Below are 12,333 nucleotides of genomic sequence, written 5' to 3' on the forward strand. Positions count from 1 at the left end.
ACGTGCGCCAACGTGCGCCGCGCACTTTTTTTTCGTACATCCGCTGGTTTTCTCGCGCACGGCCTTCCATGAATCGACGTGCGCTGCTTTTCGTGCGATTTTCGCACGTTCACTGCGATTTTCGCTATTCCACTGCGATTCGCACGTTTTTGCCCACTTGCGCCGCGCTAATTATTCCATGAATCGGCCTCTGTATAAACTGCAACCCTGTGGAAAGAACAGAGAAGATGCAACAGACAAAAGAAGTAGCACTATGAGCATGACTACAGAGGTGATAGGCAAATTATTCATGACAAAAACAATATCTCTTTGGATGAAAAAAGCTGAAAAAGTGACCTAACCAGTTTCAAGTTTCCAACTAGACCAAGAGTCAGTTATTCGTCAATAATAACTTCTTTCAGTCCTTAGTCGGCTCAACAATGTTGAACCTCTGCTTTGAACAATGGTGAAAGCGGATCAAACTCAGTTTGGGTAAGGGGGATCATGGGTGTCAAAGCGACATGCTGCCGTTGAGTGAGTTCCAATGCGGTAGCTCTGTGAGGCTGGAAGGCGGCTTTCAGCATTGCAGGCTGGGGCACTCACCAGGATCTCTTTGAAGTTGGACCAGGTTGAATCAAATTGTAACCCCTGGGAAGGGTCGATGAGTGATGCTGCAGCAGTTTGTGTCGGTGGGCAGAGGTTGTTAAAATGGTGATCCTGTTGGTCTCTTGTGTGGTCCGACAAAGCAGCAGTTTGCGGGTGAGCCAGGTCAAGTTATGGTGTAACCCCTGGTTAGAGTTGGCAAGTGACTTTTGATCAGTTCGAGTCGTTCCCAGCATCGCAAGGTTGATTTGCACCTAGCAGGTGATGCATTGACTTATTGGTCAATAGTGCTTTCTTTTAGTTCTTAGGCGGCTCAACAACATTGAATCTCGTCTTCGAGCAATGATGAGAGCGGATCAAACTCAGTTTGGATAAGGTGGATCGTGGGTGTCCAAGCGGCAAATAGGCATTGAGTAGGTCCAATGCAGTAGCTCTTTGAGGCTCGAAGGTGGCTTTTGCCATTGCAGGCTGGGGTGCTTAACAGGATCCCTTTGAGGTCGGACCAGGTCGAGTCTGATTGTAACCCTGTGGAACGGTCAATAAGTGACGCTGCATCAGTTTGAGTCGGTGGCCGGAGGTTGCTGAAATGGTGATCCTGTTGGTCTGATGTGTGGTCCGACAAAGCAGAAGTTTGAGGGCGAGCCAGGTCAAGTTCTGTTGTAACCCCTGGTTAGAGTTGGAACGGAACTTTCGAGCAATTCGAGTCGGGTTCCGGCGTCGAGAAGTTGATTTGAGCCTAGCAGGTGATGAGCTCAGCGAGAGCACGATTCAGCATCAAGAGGCTCACTATGTGGAGGAATGCCAGAAGTTAGCAGCCAGGATGACATCTAATGGCATCCGGTTCTGAAGTGCCACTAACCTTATTGCTTTTTGTTCTAAAGTCATGTTATACAGTATGTCAGTGGTCCGGTTGATGGTCCTCTCCAGTACTCTCGCTAGTCTTCTGATATCTTCAGAGTTCAGTATTTGCCCCCAAAATGGCACAACGGATTTAGCTACATCACCCAGATCTTGTGCTGAAGTATCGCCATTCTTATCCCGCCATGGACGAGCCGTTGAAATTTCTACAGTGCTAGCAATGAATACCCTGGGTAACAGAATCCCTATATAACAGGTTCCCTGCCAATCCCTGGGTAACCATGGAAATGCTACATTACTGCAAACAAAGTAGACAGGTTTGCCTACATCAAAGCTCTGTCCTCACTAGTGAAATTCACAATGTTGGCACAACCCTTGAAATCACTCATTGACTGAGTACCATTCCTCTGTATGCAGAAAGAAACTGAATCGGGACTGTGGTTAACAGTATAAAAAGGTGGCGTGGCATCCCTATTGCCTATAGGAGCCGTCTTGAAACAGATCAAAGATTGAAAAGGACGGGACAGTCTATCAGAAGGCCTAATAGAAGCAACATTAGGCTTTCTCCTATTTGCGAAGAGTGAGCATCCCAAGGGCGTTAGAACACGTTTATCAAAATCATTCAAGTTAGTTCCATCAAAGTTCCCCAAGATGCTATTGTTCCATCGGCCAAAGAATAGTGCCATTAGAGAAGCATAGCATGCAGTCGTCAAAGGTAAAGGATGAATATACCAACCCAGCCCCTTATCCCCGTGTTGCGGTAAATGCGAGCAGACCCAACAATTGGACTTATTAAAAATGGCATGTGTGGCATTCATAATGAGTAATAGATTATTGTTATGGTAACTCTGTCTGTGCTGAGAGTCTCTAGGAGAAAAAGTGTGCAGATGCACAAAAGGTGTAGAAACAGTGTGTACATTTTCAGTGGGTAATACATTTTCAAGCGGATGTACTTCTTCCTGATACCAGAATCCTAAGGCACTGACTATTGTGAAACCAGTTAACATAATCACAAGACAACAATACGCTTTCAGGGCCCACGCATTCGATTGTTCATTTTTACAATTGGTCACACAGTCTCTTATCTGTTCCATACGAGTGGGAGCGCTTGCAGGCATTGTCTCTTCAAACAAATTCACCCAAGTTAATTTGCTGGCAATCTCCAGATCGAGCGTTTTCTTAGTCCTTTTCCCAAACCCTAGCTAACAGAAGCCCTTATGTACAAAAGATCGGGGCAAAGAGACAAGCCCTTCGATGATTTCCTTGATGGCACAGCTGAACCATGCAGTAAGTCTACTTCCTCGGATGCAGATCGTACCTTGTGGTCCCTGGTACTGAGTGATCTGTGAACAACGTGTCGTTACTTCCTGATGGAAGCAGTGAATTCAAAGCAGGATCCAACACAAGTTTTGAAAAAAGGAACTGTTGGAGAGTGTGGAAGCGGCTGTTTCCCCAGGCCCCACGGGCTCAGGGAGAGTCTCTGACGCACTCTCGATGCTGTTTGATGCTTCGTGATCATTGGTTACGATATTGGTGAGGGGTTCTGTGTCTTCTATATCGTGTGGTAAAGGGAAAGGAATCCTCTTGATGTGGGACACGTGGATCCAGTGCTTCCTGCCCTCCACTCGCACCGCTTTCTGTGTGACCAGGAGAACTTGATGCGGGCCATGACAACGAGGTGCGAGACAAGAAAATCGTTCAAACGACTTGATGAGGACCCAATCTCCCGGCCGTATGCTGTGGCCTGGGCCCTCGTACCTGACAGGTAAAGCTTCTCGCACCTGGTGGTAAATCAAATACACATTTTTAGGTAACTGTCCACAATAGTCAGAAAGACGTACATGCTCAACATCGCGTAGCGAACGGGGCTTTGGCAGACCCAAATGTTAGCTGGCCTACCCATGACAACCTCAAATGGAGAGAGCCCAGTCTCAGTTTGAGGGGTCGTTCTAATGGACAATAACACAATGGGTAAGGCGTCCGGCCATTTGAGTTTGGTGCCGGCACACGTCTTAGCAAGCTTGTTCTTGATGATGCCGTTATGTCGTTCTACTAAACCAGCGCTCTGAGCGTGCCTAGCCGAATGGAACCGTTTATCGATCTGTAATCCAGAATTAGAGCAGCAATAAAATGTGGACCATTGTCCGACCAGATGACTCTTGGCAAAACAAACCTAGGAAAATATTCCTTCAGCATGGTCTTCGCCGTTGTCATAGCTGTGGCATCTTTGACAGGAAAGGCTTCAACCCATTTACTAGAGGCGCAGATAACCACTAGTACGTACTTGTAGTTATTGCAATGCTCCATTTCAATAAAGTCAAACTGTATAACCTCAAAGGGGACAGAAGGTGGACCAAAACTACCCCTAGGAGTCGATGTGCACTTTCCCACATTATGCTGCAAACAAATCATACACCCTTGGACAAAGCGCTCGGCTACCTTAGAGATTTTATCATTTACCCACACACTTTGCAACATTATGGTAACTTTTCGTGCAAATATGGGTGGGACCATGAGCCATAGCGACCATCATCGTAATGTATGCATCAGGCAGTAACCATTTCCCTTCTACTTTGTCCACCCAACACCCATCGTCATCCAATTTTGCAAAACCCTCAGCCCATTTCTTAGATTCCTCTAAAGTGGCATCAGCTTGAATATTTTTCACAGATTCAATACTCTCATTCAAAGTACAGCCATTTGTGGCTACCCTTGAAGTATACATTTCTGAAGAGAGATCAGTGGCAGTCTGTTTGGCTAGCTGGTCAGCAGAAGCGTTCCCTTTTCCTACATTATCTATGATCTTCTGATGCGCTGCGCATTTCATAATTGCTAGCTGAGTAGGGAGTGCAAACGCTGAGAGTAACCGTACTATCAAGGACCCATACTGGATTTTAGTGCCTTGTGAGGTCAAGAAACCTTGTTCTGCCCAAAGTCTGCCGAAGTTGTGAACCACCCCAAAAGCGTACTGACTGTCAGTATATATATTTAGGGTAAGCCCGTTGGAAAGTTCACAAGCTCGGGTCAATGCTATAATCTCTGCGGCCTGCACAGAGTTATGCATGATTCTTTTGGTCTCCATGACCGTGCTCAATGTGGTGATTGCATAAGCAGCCGTGGATGTACCATCCGGGAGTTTGAAACAGGAGCCATCGCAAAACAGCTCCCCTTATGGATTGTTCAAAGGAGTATCTTTTAAATCAATTCTGCCTTTTGTCTCTTGTTCTGTTGTGTAAAGGCAGTCATGTAATTCTTCATCACTGCAAGCAGTACCTTGCAGGAAAGGTAAAAGTTCATCCGGATTCAATACACAACACCTCTTTATTTGAATATGCGGTGCAAACAAGATCAATTCATATCTTGTTAATCGTGCAGAAGTGGGGTGTTGCGTTTGTGTTCTGTTTAATAGAACATCTACAGAGTGAGGTACCATCAGGGTTAAAGCATGGCCTAGGACCATTCCCTCGCTCTGTTTCACAGACGCAGCAGCGACAGCTCTCAAACATCTTGGCAAAGTGCATGCAACAGGATTAAGGGCAGAAGAAAAGTAGCCGCACAGCCTTTTCTTCTCTCCATGTTCCTGCGTTAATACAGCCAAAGCACATCCATCACATTCATGCACACACAACACGAAGGCCTTTTCATAGTTTGGTGTGCCCAAAACTGGTGGGAGTCTTGAGCAGATCAAATGCTTGCTGGTGTTCCAAGTTCCACGGTAATGGTGAAGAAATGCCCTTCTTCATCAAAGCCAACATTGGTTTAATCACTAAGGAGATATTCGGGTTACACTGCCTACAGTACGAAGCCATTCCTATCAAGGCTCTGACTTCCTTCTTTGTATTTGGGACAGACATGCTATAAATTATTTTTATCTGCTCAGGCATCAACCTTCTTCCCTCCTTTGACAGGAGATAGCCTAAATAGGCGACCTCCTGTCGACAATACTGAAACTTTTTAAGTGAAGCTTTGTGTCCATGTCGTGCTAGGTGAATAAGCAATGACACGGTGCCCTCCTTACAGGCGCTCTCTGAGTCAGCAGCTAAGAGTAGATTGTCGACATACTGAAGCAGTGTACAAGTGGTGGGCAACTCGAGTGTGCCGAGCTGCTCTTTCAAAGCCCTACTGTAAATGCTAGGACTCTTCGTGTAACCTTGTGGTGCACTGGTAAAGGTGAACGCGAACAAGTATCTACTGTCTTTGTGTATAGGAATACTAAAGAAGGCGTTCTTTAGATCCACAACACTAAAGTGAGTAGCTAAAGCCGGAATCATAGTTAATATTGTCGTCACATCAGGCACAATGGGAAATTGTGGAGCAACGATCTGATTGATGGCATGTACATCGATAATGAAACGGAAAGGGATTGCATTATCGCCTTTTTTGTACATGGGCAAAATCAGACTATTGCACAAACTACCTGCAATTTCTTCAATCACCCCACGATGCACAAAGTCAGAGACTATGCATTTCAAAGCTTGCTCACCATCGACTGAAATCTTATACTGGGGAATACGTGGCAACTTTACTCCACGTTTCAAAATAATCTTAACGGGTTTGAAGTGGGAGAATGGAAGACCAGGCTCCCGTCCTTCACCTCTCGCGCTTGGCCTAGAGGGTCACGGCCCAGACACCCGCCGCGGGAAGAGTTTGTCCATTTACCAGACGACCAGGTACCCTGGTACAGGAACATACGGATGTGTCCACCTGCCTGCCCAGCAGCCCGCACTGGCCATGCCGGCACCTGCGGCTCGGATCAGCTAGACTAAAAACCACACGTCGTTAGAGATGCCATGACGACCTAGACAACGGGAAGCACATCTGTACAAGTATACACACTTAACATTTCCACACCAATTTACACGAAGAACATACTCAGTGCTCTGACGTAGGCGACAGGCATATTCACGGACGTGCATCTTTATTATTTTTACATAGGCTTTCAGAATGCAGAAACGCAAGATGCATCATGAGCTCATCTATAACGCTTGCTCACGCTTCCCTTGAAACCCGTTGCCACCATGAGAGGTATAATGGAAACACGATACTGGTCATGGAAATGTATGCTACTATAATCTAAAGCACCTATGCACCAAACAGACTACTTAAGCACCAGGCCCGAGTAGGCCTCAAACAAGAGCTCCCGTGGACATTAACAAAGCAAGAGTCAGGTTGCTGATCCGCAGAAAGAACCCGATGGAGCAACCAGCCAAGGTCGCAATGTTGCAAGCCCACATCCAAGAACAAATCATCAAAGGCACGATGTTGCAACCTCGTACTCCGCGTACCAACGTTAAAGTCATATCTACAAATTAAACCAGACACACAGTGGAAAAGCAATATTAATTGTGCAGAATTCTGCCTCAAACACGGTCCCGCCTCACGTGACCAAGCCGAATCTGACGAGATGCCAAAACCCAGGAGAGAAAAGGCGTCTGGGTCCCTCACTACGAGACACAGGCCGAGACACTTGAAAGGCTCAATGGACACCTGCTACAGTGGGAGCGGTCAGCGGGAGCGATCAGCCTTCCACCTATGAATAAATCCTCACATTGTCTGCACGTACCCATATTGAAACATTGTTGCAAACACAGGTACACCGAGAGCTGGGAACAACGGTGGTCCCAGGCTGGGGAGCTCACGGATGCACCAATCAGAACATGGGGCTCTTATCTCAGACGTCAGTAACATTAGCCAATCCTCAGGAGCCTTCATGTAACAATTCTTATGTATCTAATTGTAGGGACAACCCAGATATACCACCTGACTACACCTTGTCCACTAATATCATTCTCTATATGTGTACTATACTAACCCTACCACTCGAGCAACCAATTAAGAGTGGCGATAGGTTTTTTGTTAACTTTCTGAAGTGACGCAAGTAGCGCGTCATAATGCAGTAAAAAGGGCCTGCGAGCCCCACGATTATGTGTGTGTCAGGACGGACGCGTACGCTCCTTGACCCATCCCTGCCGTTTTGTATAAATAAACAGCAGAGTCGCCTTGCTCCTTGTGTGCGTCTCATACTCTATCTCATCTGGGATATACGGGAGGAGTTGGGGCCTCCCTGCCCGGAGGTCTGCGGACGGCCCGGCCGACCCCGGCAGAATTTCCCCCCCGACAAGTTGGAGGCACTGCTGAGATCTGTTTAAGATCAACTTTTATTTTTAGTTTTTCCAGGCACTCCCGTTGCGAGGAGGCCCGGCGGCGCGGCCCCCTCTGCCGTTGCCCCCTTCTGAGGACTACAGGACCATCGCGGAGCCGCGAGAAGACCGGACAGCGCAATCCGGATATTGGCCCTCGGGAGCCGGTTGAGAAGTATCCCGCCCGCGGTCGGCGAGTGTCCAGACGTGGTCCAGACGAGGGGAGGTGGCGAGCCGCTTGGAGGGTGCACGCAGTCGAGCGGCCCTGCATCGAGAGAACTTGGTGAGCATGACACGCACAACAAGCAATGCGAAATTGTGAGGGAGGGGGAGGAAGTAAATAAGGGAGGGGGGAGGTATTGTAGAGATGTGCGGCGAAGGTTTAACTGAGTGTTGCTAATGGAATGAATGATAGGAAAACGAGTGCGAGAACAGTCGGCTAACGTTACGCGAAAGAGGGGGGCGGGGCACGAAAACATCACGTGCAGCCGCTCGTAACAGTCAGCTAACGTTACGCGAAAGAGGGGGGCGGGGCACGAAAACATCACGTGCAGCCGCTCGTAAGACCCTGATGGTCTAAATTGCGACTAAGTGTGAGGGTGGGTGTGTGTGGTTTCCTACGACTTGACATTTATTGATCAATGAGTAGATGAGGTTCCCTATTGTTCGAGCAAGAAACTCGATAGGTAGATGACGTTTCCCTGTGGGCGGTAGCTAGTTACATAGTTGCCCAAAACGGAAGATAATTGGCTGGTTAAGCCCTCCTGTTAAGGGGCGTATCACACGCGAGGCGACGCAGCGTGCGCAGTCCGGTTATATTATTGATGAGATTACCTTGTTCCAGGAGAGACAGGAAGACAGCTGTAGGGTTAGCGGGGTAGATTGCAAGTGTATTTTGAACTTAAAAAACATAACAAGAATATACCAGTAGCTCGAAGAAATCGGTGACGTCACCAGTAGGGATTTAATAGGATATCGCGAGCACAAGGAATTTTGGGTTTGAGAGTGGTGGGGAAGAGAAGCATGATAAAGGAGCTGGTACGGAGATAAACTATAAACCAGTGGATCGAAAACAAGGGGAAAGGGGCGTGGCTGCTCACGGAGAACGCCGGCCATGGCAAGTGTAAACGGGGGAGGAGAACGGAGAAACAGGACGACTGTATAAGATCATCGTAAGGGGTACGCAGCCGCAGGGGGCTGCGTGCGCTTCGGCCGCAGGGGGCCGTAGGGGAAGGAATATAATATAACATCATATTTATTATTATTGCATAATTTGTCAAAAGGATTGTCGAAAGTCCCCACATTTGCGGGGCGAGGTAAGCAATACAAGGTTGTATATCGTAAACTGCTAGTAAGGGGAAGGGTAACAAGGGGAGTGAATTTATGTCATACGGGAGAGGGTCGGGAGGGTGGGGGAACACCCTCACTACCCCACTACAGCACATATGCACCACACTGCCACCACATAGGGAGAAGTTAATTAAGTACAGCATAGAGTGGACCCAGGGGACAGATAACAAAATGTTAACACCATGGCCGCCTAATGGTAGTTTCGATCCATATGCCCAACATTCACTACTGAACCATCTGCACAATACATACAAGGGGAAGAAGTTGGCAAACCATGTGGAGGTGTTTAACTTATGGAGGATGTTCCAGGGGTCTCGACCAGGACCAAATGGAATGTTCACTATGGGGGAAACACCGGAAGAAAAGGAGATTAAGAAAGAAGGAACGGGTGGGGAAAAGGAGTGCGAAAGCACAAAGAATACGGGGAACGAAAGACAGGGAGGAGAAAAGATTGATAAATCAGACGACATAAAAAAGGAACCGAGCAATGGGATACCCATAACACCGGGAGTGAAAACAGAGGGAGGAGGGTTGTACCCTTTAAGAGAATTAGGAGAAATAGCAGGACAGTTAAGGGCGGCTGAAGGATACTCAAACCCGGCATACAGCCCTCCACCATATGTGGCTCATGGGAAGATACCAATGGGGGACAGGAGGATTAGAGAAGAGCAGACTGTAGAGATAGGAAACGATGAGTGGATAGCTGCACAGATATTGTTGAAATTACGAGGCTCACTAACTGGAGAAGAAAGGGAGGCGGTAAGGAGAACAAACGAGGATAGTGCCAGAGAGAGTGAAATGAGGGGAGAGGAGCTACTACGGCAGAAGGAAGAGATTTTGGAGGAAAGATTAGCAGAACTAAGGGATGAGCAGAATGAACTGATCAAACAACTTGAGCGGGAGGAAAGAGAGAGAGTGAGGAAAAGGAAAGAAGGTAAGGACGAATTGGAAAAATTAAGGGAACGAAGTGAGGAACAAAAGAGAGAAGCTGAAAGGGTAAAAGGAGCAGCAGATAGGGTATCAAGAGTAGTGCTGAGAGAGAAGAAGAAGGAAGAAGAAGAAAAGGAAAAAGAAATGGAAATATGGAGGAGGAGGATAATATCAGAGGCAACTAAGAAATATGAAGAGGGGAAGGTAATAGAGAGTATAGTAGAAAGAGAAAGGGTGAAATGGGAAAGGAAGAAGGAGGATGAAAGGATATTGGAACAGATGAGCAACAAAGTAATGGAGGAGTTGAAAAGGAAAAGGGAGGAAAATAGTAGGGAAATGGAGGAGAGGAGTGAAGGAGGAAGAGAAGAGAGGGGTTGGGAGAGTGAAAGATGGGGAGATGTATATAAAAGTAGAGAGGTAGCAACAACATCAGCACAAAGGGGAACAGTTGGTAACAACGGAAAGGGAGAAAGAGACCTAATAGACTTAAAAACAGTAACAATGAAAGGAAAAAAGACAGAGTGGGGGGTGCCATTTATGAATGATTTTTGTAGTGAGGAGGAAGGAGGAGTGGAGAAGGATGGAAGGAAGAGTGAAAGGGAAAGCTTAGATAAACTATACCTTACTAGAACAAACATAGATTCGCCCTGGATGAGTAGAAGATGGGAGGAGCTGGAGAGAAGTAAGGAGGAAGTGAAAAGAATAGGGGAAACACAAACCAATGAAACCACGCCACCCACATCACCATCGCACCCTCCCACGTCACGCCCTACATGTTCAACTACCGCGCGCTCTCTGCACAGAATAAAGCTCGCGCCCTTCATGAATGAACTTACACCGTATGCATGTCGGCTTAGGGACCTCCCTAGTCGTAGGCAAGACAGACAAATAAACATACCCATATTGAACACAGGAAATGATGAAAAAAGGGGAAAGGAAGAAGAGGGAGGTAGGAGCAGAGGTAGTAAGGAAGAATTTGGAGTAGTAAAAGAAATGGGGGAAGAGGAGGGGTGTGAAGACTCAACATTATGGAGCATAAAGGGTGACACAAGACAGAATTTAATGCCACTGCTGGAGAGAGGAGGGGTTAGACCACAGTATGTACCTTGGAAACATACGGATAAGGAAAATATAAAATGTAGGCTCCCATCACTAAGTGGAGGTGCGGGTAAGTGGATATATGAAATGGAAAAACACACCGCAGGACAGAAACTAGCAGTAGGAGATGTGAAGGGCCTGTTAATATCAATATTAGGGGATAGAGCGGATGACATTTGGAAAAGAGCGGGATTCCATGGGGTAACAATAACAAACACATTGCATGATGGGGCACCATTTGCAAACTGCAGACATGCGCTATGGCAGGCACTGAGAGTGCAGTACCCAGACACATCAGACATAGGAGCCATTACTTCCCGTAAGATGGGTGAAAATGAGGATCCTGTTGATTATATCCAGGATGTTCAAGAGAAGTGGCGCATGGAAACTAGAGAACAATGGGACAAAACACCAGCCATATTTTATCATATACTAGTACAAGGGCTCCCAGAAGGAGTTCAAAAACAACTAAAGAAAGTAGTGGGGATGGAAGCAAAACCATGGCCAGAAATACAACTGACTATAGTACATCACTGCAGAACATGGCAAGGAAAAATGAAACAAAAGGAAGAGGATAGGAAAACAGAAGAGGCCACATTAGTACAGAAAAAACTTACTAAATACACAATGGAAGGGGCACTAATAACTACGCCCACACCAATGGCCCAAAGCCCAACGCAAGTAGTGGCTGCACAAGATCCCGCACAAATAACGCCTCCACAAGGTGTAATACAGCAAGTGCCGCCTCTGCAATTACACGCACCAAACATGGGAGGAGGGTACCCAATGCAAGGAACTGGGTATTATAGTTATAACCGAGGGAGAGGAGGGTTTATGAGGGGGAGAGGATATGGATATAATACCCAACAACAGGCTGGGGGACTAAGAAATAACTACCCCACAGGGCAACCCGTATACCAGGACAACACAGGGAGCTTCCCATGGCAAAACAGGGAACCACCCGTGTGTTGGAGCTGCGGACTATTGGGACACATGTCACGTACATGTAGGGTCAGGCCAGGAACACCAGCATGGAATGAACAAGCACAACCCAGGACATTACAAGAACAGCAGGGCATACAACAACAGCAGACGTCACAAAAGGGGAGTGACCCACAACAACAAACAACACAACAGCCACAAACCTATTCACTGCCACAACAACAAATAACACAGTACCTGCCACCGCCACAACAACAAGTAGCGTTAATACAACCACCACCCCAAAATGAACGAACACAATTGGGTGGGGTGACGGTGTTGGGACACAACCCTTACACAGGGAATGGCCAATCATTGTACCCCCAATAGGCCAGCCCACAGACGGCCTTGGTGTGTCCCATCCTGTCAGTAACACCTAATAGTGCGGAGGAAC

The sequence above is a fragment of the Ambystoma mexicanum genome, chromosome 6q (genome assembly GCF_040938575.1).
Source record: "Ambystoma mexicanum isolate Mex_15411 chromosome 6q, UKY_AmexF1_1, whole genome shotgun sequence".
Classification (NCBI taxonomy): Eukaryota; Metazoa; Chordata; class Amphibia; order Caudata; family Ambystomatidae; genus Ambystoma; species Ambystoma mexicanum.